Raw genomic sequence first — 18,938 nt, 5'->3', positions numbered from 1 at the left:
TAAGAATGCATAATTTAAAGTCCTTATGTTCATGTCACACTTTATCTTAAGTCTCTTGAATCACATTTGCTAATATATAATGCAGAAGGAATGGGTTTATAAGCATATCTTACCAACAGCTGTCAGCAAGCTGTCCATTCACGGATTTCATGCCCTTTAAGAGTGCAAAGATGACTGTGCCAAAATGAGATTCCTGGGGGTAATGGAAGTGAGAGAAATGTACAAGAACATACGAAATCCTTCTACTAATAAATTTAGACCACGGTGAGCACTTCACTAGCTATTTTTATGATCTTCGAGTCCCCTGCTAATCAGGACATTGTAAGAACTGTGACACTGGTATAAATAATTCCCCTTCTTATTAATGAACATACCTGGAGTTTTATGGTCCCTTCCGCAACTTTTGACCCTTTACCCTCCTCTTAACAGTTGGTTGCCCAGTGGAGCTTTTAGGCCGGCGTCACACTGGCGTATTGCATCTGATGCGAGATCATCGGATACGATATGCTAATGACACTCGGCTCCTGCTCGCAGCAGAGCAGGAGCTGAGTGTCATGCGTCTGTGCTCCGATTCTCTCACACAGGGAGGATCGGAGCACAGCTGCGGAGGAGGCGGAGAAATGAATTTCTCCATCTCTTACATTGCTGGGGTCCGCTTATAACGCACATCACTCGGATGATATCCGAGTGGTGTGCGCTGTCTCACTCGCACCCATAGGCTTATATGGGTGCGAGTGAGCCGAGAGTTTTCCTCGGTCTGAGACAATCGCAGCATGCTGCGATAGTCTCGGACCGAGGAAAACGGCCAACAAAAAGTTGGCTGGTGGGAGCTGCCCCATAGCTTAACATTGGTCCTAGTGCAATGCGATTTTTTATTGCATTGCACTCGGCCGTTTAAAACGCCAGTGTCACGCCGGCCTTAGTGTCCGTTCCTCCTCCTGCAAAAAAAATCATAAATGAGTGCACTCCCTTATTAACCCTTTTCTGACATATGACGTACTATCCCGTCGAGGTGGGGTGGGCCCGTATGACCACCGACGGGATAGTACGTCATACGCGATCGGCCACGCTCATGGGGGGGAGCGCGGCCGATCGCGGCCGGGTGTTAGCTGCCTATCGCAGCTGAAAAACGGCACTATGTGCCAGGAGTGGTCACGGACCGCCCCCGGCACATTAACCCCCTGCACACTGCGATCAAACATGATCGCGGTGTGCCGGCGGTATAGGGAAGCATCGCTCAGGGAGGGGGCTCCCTGCGGGCTTCCCTGAGACCCCCGCAGCAACGTGATGTGATCGCGTTGCTCCGAGGGTCTCCTACCTCCTTCCTCACTGCAGGCCCTGGATCCAAGATGGCCACGGCATCTGGGTCCTGCAGGGAGGGAGGTGGCTTACCAAGTGCCTGCTCAGAGCAGGCGCTTGGTAAGCCTGCAGTGCTCTAAGTCAGATCGCTGATCTCACAGAGTGCTGTGTAAACTGTCAGATCAGCGATCTGTGATGTCCCACACCTGGGACAAAGTAAAAAAAAAAAAATTTCCACATGTGTAAAAAAAAAAAAAAATTCCTAAATAATGAAAAAAAAAAAATATTATTCCCATAAATACATTTCTTTATCTAAATAATAAAAAAAAACAATAAAAGTACACATATTTAGTATTGCCGCATCCGTAATGACCCAACCTATAAAACTAGTTAACCCCTTCAGTAAACACCGTAAGAAAAAAAAAACGAGGCAAAAAACAACGCTTTATTATCATACCGCCGAACAAAAAGTTGAATAACACGCGATCAAAAAGACAGATATAAATAACCAAGGTACTGTTGAAAACGTCATCTTGTCCTGCAAAAAATGAGCAACCATTAGTGTTGAGCGATACCTTCCGATATTCAAAGGTTTCGGTATCAGATGGTATCGGCCGATATCCAAAAAATATTGGATATCGCCGATACCGATACCCGATACCAATGCAAGTCAATGGGACACAAATATCGGAAGGTATCCTGGATGGTTCCCAGGGTCTGAAGGAGAGGAAACTCTCCTTCATGCCCTGGGATCCATATTCATGTAAAAAATAAAGAATAAAAATAAAAAATATGGATATACTCACCCCTCTGAAGTACCCTGGCAGTCACCGCTGCGAGCGTCTGCCTCCGTCCCTAAGAATGCAGTGAGTGAAGGACCTTCGATGACGTCGCGGTCAGGTGACCGGTCACCTGACCGCTTACGTGACCATGACGTCATCGAAGATCCTTCACTCACTGCATTCTTAGGAATGGAGGCAGACGCTAGCAGCGGTGAGAGCCAGGGTTCGCCGGAGGGGTGAGTATATCCATATTTTTTATTTTTATTCTTTATTTTTTATATGAATATGAATCCCAGGGCCTGAAGGAGAGTCTCCTCTCCTCCAGACCCTTGGAACCATATGCACCGCACACACCGACACCAATTTCCGATATCGCAAAAATATCGGAACTCGGCATCGAAATTCCGAGACAGCAAATATTGGCCGATACCCGATACTTGCAGTATAGGAATGCTCAACACTAGCCACCATACAGCATCATCAGCAAAAAAATAAAAAAGTTATAGTCCTCAGAATAAAGCGATGCAAAAATAATTATTTTTTCTATAAAATAGTTTTTATCGTATAAAAGCGCCAAAACATTTAAAAAAATGATATAAATGAGGTTACATAGTTACATAGTTATAAAAGGTTGAAGGAAGACTATATGTCCATCTAGTTCAACCCATAGCCTATCCTAACATGCCCTAACATGTTGATCCAGAGGTAGGCAAAAAAAACCCATGTGGCAAAGAGTAAGCTCCACATTGGGGAAAAAAATTCCTTCCCGACTCCACATACGGCAATCAGACTAGTTCCCTGGATCAACGCCCTATCAAGGAATCTAGTGTATATACCCTGTAACATTATACTTTTCCAGAAAGGTATCCAGTCCCCTCTTAAATTTAAGTAATGAATCACTCATTACAACATCGTACGGCAGAGAGTTCCATAGTCTCACTGCTCTTACAGTAAAGAATCCGCGTCTGTTATTATGCTTAAACCTTTTTTCCTCCAAACGCAGAGGATGCCCCCTTGTCCCTGTTTCAGGTCTATGATTAAAAAGATCATCAGAAAGGTCTTTGTACTGTCCCCTCATATATTTATACATTAAAATAAGATCACCCCTTAGTCTTCGTTTTTCCAAACTAAATAGCCCCAAGTGTAATAACCTATCTTGGTATTGCAGACCCCCCAGTCCTCTAATAACCTTGGTCGCTCTTCTCTGCACCCGCTCCAGTTCAGCTATGTCTTTCTTAAACACCGGAGACCAGAACTGTGCACAGTATTCTAAGTGTGGTCGAACTAGTGACTTGTATAGAGGTAAAATTATATTCTCCTCATGAGCATCTATGCCTCTTTTAATGTATTGCTGTAATCGTACTGACCCGAAGAATAAAACTGCTTTATCAATTTTACCAAACACGGAGCGGTATAAACGTCTTCCCCAGAAGAAATTCATGAATAGCTGATTTTTGGTCATTCTGCCTCACAAAAATTGGAATAAAAAGCGATCAAAAAATGTCACGTGCCCGAAAATGTTACCAATGAAAACGTCAACTCGTCCCGCAAAAAACAAGACCTCACATGACTCTGTGGACTCAAATATGGAAAAATTATAGCTCTCAAAATGTGGCAACGCAAAAAAAAATCCACTAAAAAACCCTTTATAAGAGTAAATCAAACCCCCCTTCATCACCCCCTTAGTTAAGGAAAAATCAAAAAAATGTATTTATTTCCATTTTACCATTAGGGCTAGGGTTAGGGTTAGGGCTAGGGTTAGGGATAGGACTAGGGTTAGGGCTAGGGTTAGGACTAGGGTTAGGGTTAGGGTTAGGACTAGGGTTAGGGTTAGGGTTAGGGCTAGGGTTAGGGCTAGGGTTAGGGTTAGGGCTAGGGTTAGGGTTAGGGTTGGGGCTAGGTTTAAGGCTACAGTTAGGGTTGGAGCTAAAGTTAGGGTTAGGGTTGGGGCTAAAGTTACGGTTAGGGTTTAGATTACATTTACAGTTGGGGATAGGGTTGGGATTAGGGTTAGGGGTGTGTCAGGGTTAGAGGTGTGGTTAGGGTTACTGTTGGGATTAGGGTTAGGGGTGTGTTTGGATTAGGGTTTCAGTTATCAATTGGGGGTTCCACTGTTTAGGCACATCACGGACTCTCCAAACGTGATATGGCGTCCGATCTCAATTCCAGCCAATTTTGTGTTGAAAAAGTAAAACAGTGCTCCTTCCCTTCCGAGCTCTCCCGTGTGCCCAAACAGGAGTTTACCCCCACATATGGGGTATCAATGTACTCAGGACAAATTGGACAACAACTTTTGGGGTCCAATTTCTCCTGTTACCCTTGGGAAAATACAAAACTGGGGGCTAAAAAATAATTTTTGTGGGAAAAGATTTTTTATTTTCACATCTCTGCGTTATAAACTGTAGTGAGACACTTGGGGGATCAAAGTTCTCACAACACATCTAGATAAGTTCCTTGGGGGTCTAGTTTCCAATATGGGGTCACTTGTGGGGGGTTTCTGCTGTTTAAGTACATTAGGGTCTCTGCAAACGCAATGTTACGCCTGCAGACCAATCCATCTAAGTCTGCATTCCAAATGATGCTCCTTCCCTTCCAAGCTCTGCCATGCGCTCAAACGGTGGTTCCCCCCCACATATCGGGTATCAGCGTGCTCAGCACAAATTGGACAACAATATTTAGGGTCCAATTTCTTCTGTTACCCTTGGAAAAATACAAAACTGGGGGCTAAAAAATAATTTTTGTGGAAAATTTTTTTTTTTTATTTGCACGACTCTGCGTTATAAACTGTAGTGAAACACTTGGGGGTTCAAAGCTCTCACAACACATCAAGATGAGTTCGTTAGGGGGTCTAGTTTCCAAAATGGTGTCACTTGTGGGGGGTTTCTACTTTTTAGATACATTAGGGGCTCTGCAAACGCAATGTGACGCCTGCAGACCATTCCATCTAAGTCTGCATTCCAAATGGCGCTCCTTCTCTTCCGAGCCCTTCCATGCGCCCAAAAGGTGGTTCCCCCCACATATGGGGTATCAGCGCACTCAGGACAAATTGGACAACAACTTTTGGGGTCCAATTTTTCCTGTTACCCTCGGGAAAATACAAAACTGGGGCTAAAAAATAATTTTTGTGGGAAAAACACAAAACAAGTGGAATAACACGCGATCAAAAAGACAGATATAAATAACCATGGTACGGCTAAAAGCGTCATCTTGTCCCGCAAAAAACGAGCCACCATACAGCATCATCAGCAAAAAAATAAAAAAAGTTATAGTCCTTAGAATAAAGCAATGCAAAGATAATTATTTTTTCTATAAAATAGTTTTTATCGTATAAAGGCGCCAAAACATAAAAAAATGATATAAATGAGGTATCGCTGTAATCGAACTGACCCGAAGAGTAAAACTGCTTTATCAATTTTACCAAACGCGGAACGGTATAAACGCCTCCCCCAATAGAAATTCATGAATAGCTGGTGTTTGATCATTCTGCCTCACAAAAATCGGAATAAAAAGCGATAAAAAAAGTCACGTGCCCGAAAATGTTACCAATAAAAACTTCAACTCGTCCCGCAATAAACAAGACCTCACATGACTCTGTGGACCAAAATATGGAATAACTTTAGCTCTCAAAATGTGGTAACGCAAAAAATATTTTTTGCAATAAAAAGCGTCTTTTAGTGTGTGACGGCTGCCAATCATAAAAAACACGCTAAAAAAGTAAATCAAACCCCCCCTTCATCACCCCCTTAGTTAGGGAAAAATTAAAAAATTAAAAAAAGGTATTTATTTCCATTTTCCCATTAGGGCTAGGGCTAGGGTTAGGGTTAGGGCTATGGTTAGGGTTAGGGTTAGGGCTAGGGTTAGGGCTAGGGTTAGGGTTAGGGCTAGGGTTAGGGCTAGGGTGAGGGTTAGGGTTAGGGTGGGGCTAGGGTTAGGGTTGGGGCTAAGGTTAGGGCTGGGGCTAGGGTTAGGGCTAGGGTTAGGGCTAGGGTTAGGGTTAGGGTTGGGGCTAGGGTTAAGGCTACAGTTAATGTTGGGGCTAAAGTAAGGGTTAGGGTTGGGGCTAAAGTTACGGTTAGGGTTTGGATTACATTTACGGTTGGGAATAGGGTTGGGATTAGGTTTAGGGGTGTGTCTGGGTTAGAGGTGTGGTTAGGGTTACCGTTGGGATTAGGGTTAGGGGTGTGTTTGGATTAGGGTTTCAGTTATCAATTGGGGGTTTCCACTGTTTAGGCACGTCCGGGGCTCTCCAAATGCGACATGGCGTCCGATCTCAATTCCAGCCAATTCTACGTTGAAAAAGTAAAACAGTGCTCCTTCCCTTCCGAACTCTCCCGTGTGCCCAAACAGGGGTTTAGCCCAACATATGGGGTATCAGCGTACTCAGGACAAATTGGACAACAACTTTTGGGGTCCAATTTCTCCTGTTACCCTTGAGAAAATACAAACCTGGGGGCTAAAAAATAATTTTTGTGGGAAAAAAAAGGATTTTTTATTTTCACGGCTGTGTGTTATAAACTGTAGTGAAACACTTGGGGGTTCAAAGTTCTCACAACATATCTAGATAAGTTCCTTGTGGGGTCTAGTTTCCAATATGGGGTCACTTGTGGGGGTTTCTACTGTTTAGGTACATTAGGGGCTCTGCAAACGCAATGTGACGCCTGCAGACCATTCCATCTAAGTCTGCATTCCAAATGGCGCTCCTTCCTTTCCGAGCCCTCCCATGCGCCCAAACGGTGGTTCCTCCCCACATATGTGGTATCAGCGTACTCAGAACAAATTGGACAACAACTTTAAGGGTTCAATTTCTCCTATTACCCTCGGGAAAATACAAAACTAGGGGCTAAAATATAATTTTGGGGGGAAATTGTTTTTTTTCATTTTCACAGCTCTGCGTTATAAAATGTAGTGAAACACTTGGGGGTTTAAAGTTCTCACAACACATCTAGATAAGTTCCTTGGGGGGTCTAGTTTCCAATATGGGGTCACTTGTGGGAGGTTTCTACTGTTTAGGTACATATGGGGCTTTGCAAACGCAATGTGATGCCTGCAGACCAATCCATCTAAGTCTGCATTCCAAATGATGCTCCTTCCCTTCCGAGCTCTGCCATGCGCTCAAACGGTGGTTCCCCCCACATATCGGGTATCAGCGTACTCAGGACAAATTGGACAACAATATTTAGGGTCCAATTTCTCCTGTTACCCTCGGGAAAATACAAAACTGGGGGCTAAAAAATAATTTTTCTGGAAAAAAAATATTTTTTATTTGCGCGGCTCTGCATTATAAACTGTAGTGAAACACTTGGGGGTTCAAAGCTCTCACATCACATCTAGATGAGTTCGTTAGGGGATCTACTTTCCAAAATGGTGTCACTTGTGGGGGGTTTCTACTGTTTAGGTACATTAGGGGCTCTGCAAATGCAATGTGACCCTTCAGACCATTCCATCTAAGTCTGCATTCCAAATGGCGCTCCTTCCTTTCCGAGCCTTCCCATGCACCCAAACGGTGGTTCCCCACCCACATATGGGGTATCAGCACACTCATGACAAATTGGACAAAAAATTTTGGGGTCCAATTTCTCCTGTTACCCTCTGGAAAATACAAAACTGGGGGCTAAAAAATAATTTTTGTTTTATTTTTACGGCTCTGCATTATAAACTTCTGTGAAGCCCTTGGTGGGTCAAAGTGCTCACCACACATCTAGATAAGTTCCTTAGTGGGTCTACTTTCCAAAATGGTGTCACTTGTGGGGGTTTCAATGTTTAGGCACATCAGTGGCTCCCAAACGCAACATGGCGTCCCATCTCAATTCCTGTCAATTTTGCATTGAAAAGTCAAACGGTGCTCCTTCCCTTCCGAGCGTTCCCATGCGCCCAAACTGTGGTTTACCCCCACATATGGGGTATCAGCGTACTCAGGACAAATTGTACAACAACTTTTGGGGTCCAATTCCTTCTCTTACCCTTGGGAAAATAAAAAATTGGGGGCAAAAAGATAATTTTTGTGAAAAAAAATAATTTTTTATTTTTACGGTTCTGCATTATAAACTTCTGTGAAGCACTTGGTGGGTCAAAGTGCTCACCACACCTCTAGATAAGTTCCTTAGGGGGTCTACTTTCCAAGATGATGTCACTTGTGGGGGTTTCAATGTTTAGGCACATCAGTGGCTCTCCAAACGCAACATGGTGTCCCATCTCAATTCCTGTCAATTTTGCATTGAAAAGTCAAACGGCGCTACTTCCCTTCCGAGCTCTCCCATGCGCCCAAACAGTGGTTTACCCCCACATATGGGGTATCAGCGTACTCAGGACAAATTGTACAACAACTTTTGGGGTCCAATTTCTTCTCTTCCCCTTGGGAAATTAAAAAATTGGGGGTGAAAAAATAATTTTTGTGAAAAAAAATGATTTTTTTTTTACGGCTCTGCATTATAAGCTTCTGTGAAGCACTTGGTGGGTCAAAGTGCTCACCACACCTCTAGATAAGTTCCTTAGGAGGTCTTCTTTCCAAAATGGTGTCACTTGTGGGGGGTTTCAATGTTTAGGCACATCAGTGGCTCTCCAAAAGCAACATGGCGTCCCATCTCAATTCCAGTCAATTTTGCATTAAAAAGTCAGATGGCACTCCTTCGCTTCCGAGCTCTGTCATGCGCCCAAATAGTGGTTTACCCCCACATGTTGGGTATCGGCATACTCAGGACAAATTGTACAACAACGATTGTGGTCCATTTTCTCTTGTTACCCTTGGTAAAATAAAACAAATTGGAGCTGAATTAAATTTTTTGTGAAAAAAGTTAAATGTTCATTTTTATTTAAACATTCCAAAATTTCCTGTGAAACACCTGAAGGGTTAATAAACTTCTTGAATGTGGTTTTGAGCACCTTGAGGGGTGCAGTTTTTAGAATGGTGCCACACTTGGGTATTTTCTATCATATAGACCCCTCAAAATGACTTCAAATGAGATGTGGTCCCTAAAAAAAAATGGTGTTGTAAAAATGAGAAATTGCTGGTCAACTTTTAACCCTTATAACTCCCTAACAAAAAAAATTTTGGTTCCAAAATTGTGCTGATGTAAAGTAGACATGTGGGAAATGTTACTTATTAAGTATTTTGTGTGACATATCTCTGTGATTTAATTGCATAAAAATTCAAATTTGGAAAATTGCAAAATTTTCAAAATTTTCGCCAAATTTCCATTTTTTTCACAAATAAACGCAGGTAATATCAAATAAATTTTACCACTATCATGAAGTACAATATGTTACGAGAAAACATTGTCAGAATCACCAGGATCTGTTGAAGCATTCCAGAGTTATAACCTCATAAAGGGACAGTGGTCAGAATTTTAAAAATTGGCTCGGTCCATAACGTGCAAACCACCCTTGGGGGTAAAGGGGTTATAATATGCAGTACTATTTAAGTATATTTTTATTTATTTTTCAATGTTTAAAATGACCAATAATATCACATTATTATTATTATTATTATTATGCATTTTTATAGCGCCATTTATTCCATGGCGCTTTACATGTGTACGGGGCAAATATAGACAAGTACAATAAACAAAGGTAAAGCAAGGCATACACAAGTACAGGAGGAGAGAGGACCCTGCCCGCGAGGGCTCACAGTCTACAGGGGATGGGTGAGGATACACTAGTAGAGGGTAGAGCTGATCATGTGGCGGTTCAGTAGACTGGGGATCACTGCAGATTGTAGGCTTGTCGGAAGAGGTGGGTCTTAAGGTTCCTTTTGAAGGTTTCCGTGGTAGGCGAGAGTCTGATGTGTTGGGGTAGAGAGTTCCAGAGTATAGGGGAAGCATGGGAGAAGTCATGGATGCGGTTGTGGGAGGAAGAGATGAGAGAGGAGTAGAGCAGGAGATCATGAGAGGATCGAAGGTTGAGTGTAGGTAGGTAACGGGAGACCATATCACAGATGTATGGAGGAGTCAGGTTGTGAATGGCTTTGTATGTCATTGTTAGTGTTTTGAACTGTAGCCTCTGGGCAATAGGAAGCCAGTGAAGGGCCTGGCAGAGAGGAGAGGCTGGGGAGTAACGGGGAGACAGGTGGATTAGTCGGGCAGCAGAGTGTAGGATGGATTGGAGTGGTGCCAGAGTGCTAGAGGGGAGACCAGAGATTAGGAGGTTGCAGTAGTCGAGGCGGAAGATGATAAGGGCATGTACTAGTGTTTTTGTGGTTTCATGGTCAAGGAATGCAAGGATCCGGGAATTGTTTTTGAGTTGGAATCGGCAAGAGGAGGCAAGGGCTTGGATATGTGGCTTGAAAGAGAGGGTAGAGTCAAGAATCACCCCAAGGCACCGAGCGTGCGGGACCTGGGAAAGTGAGCAGCCATTGACATTGATGGATAGGTCAGGTGGAGGGGTAGAGTGAGGTGGAGGAAAGATGATGAATTCTGTTTTTTCCATGTTCAGTTTTAGAAAACGAGCAGAAAAGAAGGATGAAATAGCAGACAGACATTGTGGGATTTTGGCCAGTGAGGAAGTGAGGTTGGGTCCAGATAGGTAGATCTGCGTGTCATCAGCGTAGAGATGATATTGTAAACCGTGGGATTCTATGAGCTGTCCCAGGCCGAAGGTGTAGATGGAGAAGAGTAGGGGTCCTAGAACTGAGCCTTGGGGAACACAGACAGACAAGGGGCGAGATGAGGAGGTGGTGTGGGATAGGGAGACACTGAATATCCGGTCTGTTAGGTAGGATGAGATCAGGATAGGTCCAAGTCTGTGATGCCAAGAGATGAGAGAATCTTTAACAGGTGGGAGTGGACCACAGTGTCGAAGGCAGAAGACAGATCTAGGAGTACAGAGTAGTGTCGCTTGCTCTTGGAGGTTAGTAGGTCATTGGTCACTTTAGTCAGGGCAGTTTCAGTTTAGTGATGTGGTCGGAAGCCAGATTGTAACCGGTCAAAGAGGGAGCAAGAGGAGAGGTGGGAGGACAGTTCAAGATGGACATGCTGTTCCAGTAGTTTTGAGGTATAAGGGAGAAAGGATATCGGGCGATAGCTGGACACAGAGGATGGGTCGAGGGAGGGTTTTTTGAGGATAGGTGTGATTGATGCATGTTTGAAGGATGAGGGGAAGGCACCATTTGTAAGTGAGAGGTTGAAGAGGTGTGTTAGGGTTGGGATGAAGACTTGCGAGGTTAGGGATGAGGTGGGATGGGAGCGGGTCAAGCGTGCAAGTGGTGAGATGTGATCTTGACAGAAAGATGGAGAGCTGATCGTCTCTCATGGTGGAGTAGCTGGCTTTGGAACAGGGCTGAGAAGTCAAGAGGAGGGGCATTGGGGGCTGCAGGCCAAAGCTTTGTCTTATGTTATCGATCTTCTGTTTAAAGAAGGAGGCAAATTCTTCAGCCAAAATGAGAGGAGAGGGAGGAGATACTGGGGGATGGAGTAGAGAATTGAAAGTGTTGAAGAGCTGTTTAGGGTTGTGAGTCAGGGAGGATATGAGAGAAGAGAAGTAAGTTTGTTTTGTGGCAGTGAGCATTGACTTGAAGCTGGTGAGGGACTGCTTGTATGCAGTGAAGTGCTCAGCAGAATGAGATCTCTTCCATCGCGTTCAGCGATCCTGGCAGCAGCATCTGTGTCATGGAAGGAAGCTATGTCTGTAAGAGGGAGAAGGGACTCAGAGAGTGAGTGTAGATTGAGGTGTTTGAGATTTCTGCAAGGGTGAATAAGTTTGTGGAGTGGAGGTTGCGCACTAGGAGGGGAGAAGGAAGAAGATGACAGTAGGTTGTGGTCAGACAGGGGGAGGGGTGAGCTGGTGAGATTAGTAAGGGAACAGAGGCGCGTGAAGATGAGGTCTAATGTGTGACCATCTTTATGGGTGGCTGCGGATGACCATTGAGTGAGACCGAAGGAGTCAGTGAGCGATAGAAGTTTAGAGGCGGCTGAGGTGGAAGTGTCAATGGGGATATTGAAGTCACCCATGATGATAGTGGGGATGTCGGCTGAGAGGAAATGAAGTAGCCATTCAAAGAACAAATACCGCTACACCATGTCCAGACCAAATATTACCACCACAGTGATCGAATAATATCAAATACAGGGAAAAAATACCACAACACCATGACCAGACCACATATTACCACCAATGACTGAATAATATCACATACAAGGAACAAATACCTCCGCACCATGACCAGACACCATATTACCACCACATTGCGACCAAATAGCACATACAAGGGACAAATACTGCAACACTATGTCCAGGCCACATATTACCACCACATAGTGACTGAATACTACAATACTGATCAGTAATAAAAAAACACAATACTTTCACCATCAGTGCCATTATACACAGGAGATCTGTACTTAGTATGCAGTGTCTGTGTACAGGTAATAGTGATCACTGGTGGTATTATACACAGGACCTCTGTACATAGTATACAGTGTATACTGTCAGTGTATAGGTAACACACTGACTCACCAGTGATGTCTCTAGGTGAAGTCCTTCATCTTTATTTTTCATCCAGCACAGGCCGCCATCACTTATTCCAGCCAGGGCTCATCTTTGCAGGAAATAACAGTTATCTCAAGCTCCGCTTGTAGAACACATTAATTTTTCCCAACTTCTACATTACACCACATGAAGAAAAAAAAGGGGACATAGTATCACTCTACACAGTAACAGGAACGTCCCCCCCATTTAAACAGTATACTCAAAAAATAAAATAAATACATCACTGCAATAATAATATTCCTTAATTAGGCCCTATGGTAATATTTGCCATCCTGGCCCCCGTGTGTCTCATCCCTGGCGTCAGCCATATATTCTCCCATCCTGCCCTCATGAGTATCCATTCTGCCCCATATGATCTCCCTATCCTGCCCCATCTGTCTCCATGCCCCATGATCCAATCATGCCCCCAGTGTGTCCAGCATTCTGCCCCCAGTGTCTCCAGCATTCTGCCCCCAGTGTCTCCAGCATTCTGCCCCCAGTGTCTCCAGCATTCTGCCCCCAGTGTCTCCAGAATTCTGCCCCAGTGTCTCCAGCATTCTGCCCCCAGTGTGTCCATCATTCTGCCCCCATGTCTCCAGCATTCTGCCCCCAGTGTCTCCAGCATTGTGCCCCCAGTGTGTCTAGCATTGTGCCCCCAGTGTCTCCAGCATTCTGCCCCCAGTGTGTCCAACATTTTACACCCAGTGTGTCCAGCATTGTGCCCCGATTGTGTTCAGTATTCTGCCCCCAGTGTTTCCAGCATTCTGCCCCAGTGTGTCCAGCATTCTGCCCCAGTGTGTCCAGTATTCTGCACCCAGTATGTCCTGCATTGTATCCTCAGTGTGTCCAGCATTCTGCACCAGTGTGTCCAGCATTGTGCCCCTAGTGTCTCCAGAATTCTGCACCCAGTATGTCCAGCATTTTGCCCCCAGTGTCTCCAGCATTCTGCCCCAGTGTGTCTAGCATTCTGCCCCCAGTGTGTCCAGCATTCTGCCCCCAGTGTCTCCAGCATTCTGCCCCCAGTGGCTCCAGCATTCTGTCCCATGTCTCCAGCATTCTGCCCCAGTGTCTCCAGCATTCTGCCCACAGTGTCTCCAGCATTCTGACCCAGTGTGTCCATCATTCTGCCCCCAGTGTGTCCAGCATTGTGCCCCCAGTGTGTCCAGCATTCTTCTCCCTTTGTCTCCAGCATTCTGTCCTGTGTCTCCAGCATTCTGCCTCCAGTGTCTTCAGCATTCTGCCCCCAGTGTCTCCAGCATTGTGCCTCCAGTGTGTCCAGCATTGTGCCCCAGTGTGTCCAGCATTCTGCTGCAGGGTCTCTAGCATTCTGCCCTGGGGCCCCCCAGATTGTCGCTCTCAATAATAAAAAAAAAATGGTCTTACCTGGCCGCGCTCCTGCGGCGAAGGCGAAGCTCCCTCCACTCAGCTGAAGCGCGCACTCGCCGGTGACTGACAATGACAGACGTCGGCCCCGTCTGCTCACCGGGCCCCATACGCCAGTCAGGGCAGTAATGCCCTGATGGTGGCCCTGGGTCTGTTGAGCATATTAACCCAGTCTTTTAGATGTGCTTAAAATGTACAGAAACTGGCCAATACCCCATCACTAGGGTTGAGCGAAACGGGTCGTTCATTTTCAAAAGTCGCCGACTTTTGGCAAAGTCGGGTTTCATGAAACCCGATCCGACCCTTGTGCAGGGCCGGCCATGCGGTACGCGACTTTTGCGCCAAAGTCGCGTTTCAATGACGCGAAAAGCGCCATTTCTCAGCCAATGAAGGTGAACGCAGAGTGTGGGCAGCGTGATGACATAGGTCCTGGTCCCCACCATCTTAGAGAAGGGCATTGCAGTGATTGGCTTGCTGTCTGCGGCGTCACAGGGGCTATAAAGGGGCGTTCCCGCCGACCGCTATGTTACTGCTGCTGATCTGAGCTTAGGGAGAGGTTGCTGCCGCTTCGTCAGAAGCAGGGATAGCGTTAGGCAGGGTCCATTAACCCCCAAACTGCTTGTGCTGTAGCGATTTCCACTGTCCAACACCACCTTCGGTGTGCAGGGATAGTGGAAGCTACTTTTTTTTTTTTTTTCTCAGCGCTGTAGCTCATTGGGCTGCCCTAGAAGGCTCCCTGATAGCTGCATTGCTGTGTGTACGCCGCTCTGCAAACCAACTGCTTTTTTCAAAGCACAAATCCTCTTGTTCCTTCCTTTCTGCACAGCTATCTTTTTTGTTTGTCCACACTTTTTATTTAATTTGTGCATCAGTCCACTCCTTATTGCTGCCTGCCATACCTGGCTGAGATTACTGCAGGGAGATAGTAATTGTAGGACAGTCCCTGTTTTTTTTTTTTTTGTGGGAGATTAAGATTGGCATTTCTGCTAGAGTGCCATCCCTATGTGTGCCATCTCTAACTCAGTGGGCCATAGAAAGCCTATTTATTTTTTTGCTTGATTTGGGTTCTAAATTCTACCTGAAAAAATCACTAAATCAATCAGTGGGAGATGAATATTGGCCTCTGGGCTTGTGTGCCACTCCTGACTCCTGTGTGTGCCATCTCTCACTCAGTGGGCCATAGAAAGCTTATTTATTTGTTTGCTTGATTTGGGTTCTAAATTCTACCTGAAAAAATCACTAAATCAATCAGTGGGAGATGAATATTGGCCTCTGGGCTTGTGTGCCACTCCTGACTCCTGTGTGTGCCATCTCTCACTCAGTGGGCCATAGAAAGCCTATTTATTTGTTTGCTTGATTTGGGTTCTAAATTCTACCTGAAAAAATCACTAAATCAATCAGTGGGAGATAAATATTGGCCTCTGGGCTTGTGTGCCACTCCTGACTCCTGTGTGTGCCATCTCTCACTCAGTGGGCCATAGAAAGCCTATTTATTTTTTTGCTTGATTTGGGTTCTAAATTCTACCTGAAAAAATCACTAAATCAATCAGTGGGAGATAAATATTGGCCTCAGCTTGTGTGCCACTCCTGACTCCTGTGTGTGCCATCTCTCACTCAGTGGGCCATAGAAAGCCTATTTATTTTTTTGCTTGATTTGGGTTCTAAATTCTCCCTGAAAAAATCACTAAATCAATCAGCGGGAGATAAATATTGGCCTCTGGGCTTGTGTGCCACTCCTGACTCCTGTGTGTGCCATCTCTCACTCAGTGGGCCATAGAAAGCCTATTTATTTTTTTGCTTGATTTGGGTTCTAAATTCTACCTGAAAAAAATCACTAAATCAATCAGTGGGAGATAAATATTGGCCTCGGCTTGTGTGCCACTCCTGACTCCTGGGTGTGCCATCTCTCACTCAGTGGGCCATAGAAAGACTATTTATTTTTTTGCTTGATTTGGGTTCTAAATTCTACCTGAAAAAATCAATACATCAATCAGTGGGAGAAAAATATTGGCCTCTGGGCTTGTGTGCTACTCCTGACTCCTGTGTGTGCCATCTCTCACTCAGTGGGCCATAGAAAGCCTATTTATTTTTTTGCTTGATTTGGGTTCTAAATTCTACCTGAAAAAATCACTAAATCAATCAGTGGGAGATAAATATTGGCCTCGGCTTGTGTGCCACTCCTGACTCCTGTGTGTGCCATCTCTCACTCAGTGGGCCATAGAAAGCCTATTTATTTTTTTGCTTGACTTGGGTTCTAAATTCTCCCTGAAAAAATCACTAAATCAATCAGCAGGAGATAAATATTGGCCTCTGGGCTTGTGTGCCACTCCTGACTCCTGTGTGTGCCATCTCTCACTCAGTGGGCCATAGAAAGCCTATTTATTTTTTTGCTTGATTTGGGTTCTAAATTCTCCCTGAAAAAAATCACTAAATCAATCAGTGGGAGATAAATATTGGCCTCTGGGCTTGTGTGCCACTCCTGACTCCTGTGTGTGCCATCTCTCACTCAGTGGGCCATAGAAAGACTATTTATTTTTTTGCTTGATTTGGGTTCTAAATTCTACCTGAAAAAATCAATACATCAATCAGTGGGAGAAAAATATTGGCCTCTGGGCTTGTGTGCCACTCCTGACTCCTGTGTGTGCCATCTCTCACTCAGTGGGCCATAGAAAGCCTATTTATTTTTTTGCTTGATTTGGGTTCTAAATTCTACCTGAAAAAATCACTAAATCAATCAGTGGGAGATAAATATTGGCCTCTGGGCTTGTGTGCCACTCCTGACTCCTGTGTGTGCCATCTCTCACTCAGTGGGCCATAGAAAGCCTATTTATTTTTTTTGCTTGATTTGGGTTCTAAATTCTACCTGAAAAAATCAATACATCAATCAGTGGGAGAAAAATATTGGCCTCTGGGCTTGTGTGCCACTCCTGACTCCTGTGTGTGCCATCTCTCACTCAGTGGGCCATAGAAAGCCTATTTATTTTTTTTATTTGGTTTCTAAATTCTCCCTGAAAAAAATCATTTTATTTTATTTGGTTTCTAAAGTCTCCCTGAAAAAAAAAAAAAAAAAATCAGTGGGAGATTAATATTGCCCTTTCTGCTTGTGTGCCAGTCTTGACTCCTGGGTGTGCCATCTCTCTCTCTCTCTCAAATAGTGGGCCATAGAAAGCCTATTTAATTTTTTGCTTGATTTGGGTTCTAAATTCTACCTGAAAAAATCAATAAATCAATCAGTGGGAGAAAAATATTGGCCTCTGGGCTTGTGTGCCACTCCTGACTCCTTTGTGTGCCATCTCTCACTCAGTGGGCCATAGAAAGCCTATTTATTTTTTTTATTTGGTTTCAAAATTCTCCCTGAAAAAATCATTTTATTTTATTTGGTTTCTAAATTCTTCCTGAAAAAATCATTTTATTTTAATTTGTTTCTAAAGTCTCCCTGAAAAAAAAAAAATGGGAGATTAATATTGACATTTGTGCTTGAGTGACAGTCCTGCGTGTGTGGCATCTCTGTGATTTGGTGCCACAGAAAACAGAGTGTGTAACATTGTGCCTGATTTTCCTTGTGGTCTCACCAACCTGTAAAGGGATATCGAAATCATACTGAAGTTATAGCTCACCGTGTAAGTTGTTTGACAGCAACAAATAAAGTTACTTTGGTTAAGTTTTTAAAACAATGAGGAAGTCTGGTGCAAGAGGTCGTGGCCGTGGGCGTTCATTGTCAGCTGGTAATGATGGTAGTGGTAGTGGAGCATCAGGTGGTCGTGGGAAAAAAAATATTCCACCTAATCTGGAGCTGTGGTGCCAGGTTCGTAGTCTGGCTACACAAGGCCTCGAACGCTCTCTTTTCTGGGAGTAGGAAAACCGCTTTTAAAGCCGGAGCAGCAACTGCAAGTTTTGGCTTACCTTGCAGACTCAGCCTCTAGCTCTTTTGCCTCCGCTTCTGAAACTGGTAAATGTAAAAGCAGTGCGTCGTTTGTGGATGTTCACGGTCAGGGACAAGTCGCTTCCTTGTCCTCTTCAGCAAAAACAACAACAAGAGAGAAGGATGCAGCAGGCGACACAACGGGTTACTCCATGGAGCTCTTTACACATACCATCCCTGGCTTAGAAAGTGAAACAGTTAACAGGCCATGCCCATTACAAGTAGATTCTGACATGGAGTGCACTGATGCACAGCCACAGCCAGACTACTATGCTGGTCCTTTGACTCAGACCACAACATTGCCCTCTCAGGGTACTGATCCACAATCAGACCCTGATGAGACTATGTTGCCCCGTCACGAACGCTATACCACCGACCGACACGGTGACACAGACGAAGTTGCACACGAGCTAGAAGAGGAGGTAATAGATGACCCAGTTGTTGACCCCGATTGGCAGCCATTGGGGGTACAGGGTGCAGGCGGCAGTAGTTCTGAAGCGGAGGTAGAGGAGGGGCCGCAGCAGGCATCAACATCGCAACAGGTTCCATCTGAGGGGCCCGTATCTGGCCCAAAACGCGTGGCAAAGCCAAAACCTGTTGGAGGACAGCATGGCCATCCGGTTAAAGCTCAGTCTGCAATCCCTGAAAATGGATCCGATGCTAGGAAGAGTGCAGTCTGGCATTTTTTTAAACAACATCCAATTGATCAGCGCAAAGTCTTCTGTCAAAAATGTTCAACTAGCTTAAGCAGAGGTCAGAATCTGAAAAGTCTCAATACAAGTTGCATGCATAGACATTTAACCACCATGCATTTGCAAGCCTGGACTAACTACCAAACGTCCCTTAAGGTTGTAGCACCCTCGGCCAATGAAGCTAGTCAGCAACGCAACATCCCTTCCGTCACTGTAAGGCCACCATTTTCCGCACCACCGGCATTATCTGTGCAGGTTTCTTTGCCAGCCAAAAGCAGTCAGGGTCAGGGAATCACCAGTTTTGTAGGAGGAAATATTGCATCTAGGGCACCGGCGGAAACAATACCGTCTCCAACCGTCTCTCAGTCTGCCATGTCCACCGGCACACCCGCTAGTTCCACG

The sequence above is a fragment of the Ranitomeya imitator genome, chromosome 1 (genome assembly GCF_032444005.1).
Source record: "Ranitomeya imitator isolate aRanImi1 chromosome 1, aRanImi1.pri, whole genome shotgun sequence".
Classification (NCBI taxonomy): Eukaryota; Metazoa; Chordata; class Amphibia; order Anura; family Dendrobatidae; genus Ranitomeya; species Ranitomeya imitator.
This window is presented reverse-complemented; position numbering follows the sequence as displayed.